Raw genomic sequence first — 3,782 nt, 5'->3', positions numbered from 1 at the left:
CAAGCTGGCTCTGATACCATGTTAGAATCTGAAAAGATTAATAACCCAGAAAACTAGTGCAAAGAGTAAATATCTAAACTATGAATGCAAATGATACAAAATCAAAATAGCATCATAGAGTTAGTCTCCAAGAGAGTAATGCAAATGCTGGAAGCGAAATAGCATTAAGAGGATGCAAAAATAAGAGATGTAAATACAAGCCAGGTAGCATGCTTATATAGGCAAGGAAGAGAGAGGAGGTGGCAACACCAACCAATGAGGAGCAACCATCTATCGGACTAAAGATAGCAAAGTATCTTCCCAAGATAGCTAATGGATGCTCACATGTAGGAAGGTGACACCTCACAACCATTCACCTAATAAGACATGCCTTATTAACCTAAGCGAGATTATTAAAAGTGTAGGAAAAACCTAGCAAAATAGGAAAAAATAAAAAACTACACTAACAATACAGATGTAGTTAATTGACTCAGATCCTGAGTGTAAGAAATAGTTAACTCAGATTCACTTTAGTGTGAGAGTAAGTGGATAAAGTCACTTCTAATTTGAGAAGTAGTTAACTAAGAATTTCCATTTTGAACTAAGAAATAGAATTTTGGAAAGATATTCAATTTAATAAAATGAGATATGACCTCATAAATGCCTTTCTATTTAATTGAATAATTACATTCAATTAATTAAAATAAACATAGTTATTAAATTAAATAATTTTAATTCCTTAGTACATTAACCTTAGGGGACAATTTAATTTAATTAAAGTATAAACACTTTAAATTAAATTAAATCTTAATCAATAGGTTTAATGTGACTAATACGAGTATTAAATAGATAGTCTAATTAATGCAAATTTAGGGTTTTCTGCATTTGACACTTAGGTCAAGTGGCAAAAATCAGAACTAGAATTGCCTAGTGACACATGACTTAGGATTGATTGAAATAAATCAGAATTGGTGATCATGGAAATGAGCCAATTTTGAGGTATTATAGTATTCAAATTATAGATTTTAAATTCTTAGGACAATAGGTCAACTGAATGCATAATCTATAAAATCTATGAGCACAACAGTATGTACTACCAGCTAGGCATGAATAATAAGGATTAAACTTTGTTGCAGATTCAATTGGAGATGGAGGATAAGGGTTGGGTGAAGGAGGATTCAGTCCATTTTTTATTGGATATAATGGTTGTATAGAAATCCCACATTTTTCGTATGAATATTGTATATTTCTTTCAATACTGATATATCCATTTTCACCCCATCCTGGACCCCTTGAATGCTTTATAATCCAATAGTTCCTATCAGCTGACCCATAACCCACTAATGTCATAGCATGATCTAGATTTGTTCCACAATTACCATCAAACACACCCTGTGTCAATAAAATCCGGTTATATAGCTGTCTATAATCCAATTCAACATAAGAACATATAAAATTTTGTGACAATGAACATTGCTTCAACTCAAAGGAAAAGAAAACATACTGATTTTTAAAATTGGAAGTCTCTCTCTCCAGCTTCAATAGCCACACTGATTGGTTGGTGTGCTGTAGCCTTTTGTAGTGACTTTTCGTCATTTGTAGGTACATCTTCATAACCATCGATTGTTACTACATGGGATTTCCTCTGCAACTCATCCCATATAAATTGAAAGCATATATTTAGCAAACATAATATTCAAAACTGAGATGTCTTTGGAAACTCCATGGTTAGTTGTAAGACCTTGAGATGATAGCCAGAAGGAACGGCTTAAACATCACACACTAAGGCTTGATTCCTAGTGCAAAAGTGTTAAATAGTCAAAGTTTGACTTACTTTTCCAGGCTTAACTTCTTCCTTAGTGTGTGATGTTTAAGGCTGGCCCACACTAAGCTTAATTCCTAGACCAAAAGTGTTAAATAGTCAAAGTTGACTTTTTAAAACTCTAAACCTCTCCAAAATAGAGAAATGGTTCAAATATGACATTGGAAAAGATGCTTAACCCTAACTTTACAAAAAAAAAACTTAGCAATTTATTGTTATGACATAAGCCACAAAGGCTTGCTTTTGGTTCTAAAGGATTCCTTTTAACTTTTGATTTAAGCGGAATACAATAACAATTCAGTCATTGATTTCCAAATGGGTGATTAGTTCCGCGTTAAGAAAATCTAAACGTATGGAAAATGAAAATAAATTTGAAGAAAATAAAATCTCAAACTAAAACATTAAATATAAGACAATGGTAACTAAGTATGCCTGTTTCATGCTACAGGCACCATCTAGAGCCTTGTGAGGATAATCTGCCTCACTGTCAATACCACCATTGTCCACAATAAATTGAAATGCAGAATCCACGAATCCACCATTGCACCCCTGGTTGGTTGAAGTATCACAGTCTACAAGCTCTTTTTTAGACAAAGATATTAAATTGCCCGTCGACAAAATGATTAACTCCTTCAACAGCTGCAACTGTGGCGAAAGCCCAACAACTTCCTATAAAATATAGAAAAACGTAAGTCATCAGTATTAACCTTCCTATAAAAACACGATATTGATAAAGGAAACATAAATAATTGATTCAGGTAATTGATCGCCATTTCTGTACTGATATCGATTGCTCCAAGAGGTTTTGAAATGGTGTCTTGAAGAAGGAAAACAGTACCCAAATACATGCCTTTAAACTCATCGTGAGTGAGGTCTGCAAACTGATTGAGGCCAAGCAAAAACGAATTGCTTTTTCGATTCTGCGCGTCGATGTAAAGCAAATTGCTTTCGAATATGTGGAATCTGGTATCTTTTGAATATGTAAAGCCCATTCTCCGACTGCCGCCGTTCATAAATCTGAAAAAGTGCTTCATTTGAAACCAGATCCTGTGGGTTGTAACCTATTCCCGAAAAGCCACTGTAGCATGAACATCTGCCAATATAGAAGAGCACAAGTAATAGTGCAAATATCATCAGATTCGTCATAGATGAAAACAGAGATTTCAGATGATGAAGAAAGTAAGATTACATATTGCGTTTGTATACAAGTTGGACGGGGTTTGTAGTTATAGGTGGCGAACCATATCAGTTACATTTTTTTTCCAGAAGTGATCGATGTTTCTAAATTTTTAAAAAGAAACAATAAATTTCTCTGTTTAAAAATAATTAGTACATTAAAAGGAAAATGTAATATATTTTGTTTTTAAACAGTATATAAGTTTTAGCTTTCAAATTACAATTAGAATATGCTTATAAAATTTATTATGTGATAGTAGTTTGTAACTATTTCTAGATCTAAAAAGAATCTAGTTTCTTTATTTAAACAAATGTGATAGTTGTCATTAATTGTTTCTAATTCCTAAAAAAATTTTACACTATGACAAAATTAGAATGATTTTCATTTCTAATTTTAGTAAGAATTATTTTTTTAAAATTTAGAGAAAGTATACAACTTTTCAAGAACAATATATATTATTTAACAATTAGAATAATTTAATTGTTAAAATGTTTATTGAAAGAAATGTGCGTTTATTTTCTATTGTGTTACAATAATGTATTAATGTATTTATTTGATTAAAGTAAAGGAGGAGGAGACTATCATTTAACTTCATAAAATTATTGAAATGAGGAAAATATCATATAACATGACATAAACTTAAAGTACTACTTTAAAAAAAATTTAATTATCTTGTTTATATTATGCACATTAAAGATATTGTTGGATTTTGAAGTAGAAATGCATTATACAAATACTACATTGGGCCAAGAGTGCAAATGTGATTAGTTTAATTAGATTGAAAAATATTATTTTTTCAAAAAT

At 31.3% G+C, this 3,782-nt stretch overlaps 1 pseudogene; it reads right to left on the bottom strand.

Annotated features, from left to right (window-relative positions):
• Positions 1–990: 990 nt before the first annotated feature.
• LOC149561246 (cysteine proteinase mucunain-like) lies at positions 991–2,947 on the bottom strand (annotated as a pseudogene).
• Between the last annotated feature and the right edge of the window lie 835 nt (positions 2,948–3,782).

The sequence above is a fragment of the Cupressus sempervirens genome, chromosome 4 (assembly GCF_028749045.1).
Source record: "Cupressus sempervirens isolate cs-2001-9-10 chromosome 4, ASM2874904v1, whole genome shotgun sequence".
NCBI lineage: Eukaryota > Viridiplantae > Streptophyta > Pinopsida > Cupressales > Cupressaceae > Cupressus > Cupressus sempervirens.
Note: the sequence above shows the minus strand (reverse complement) of the source record. Positions and strands in the feature narration are given on the sequence as shown.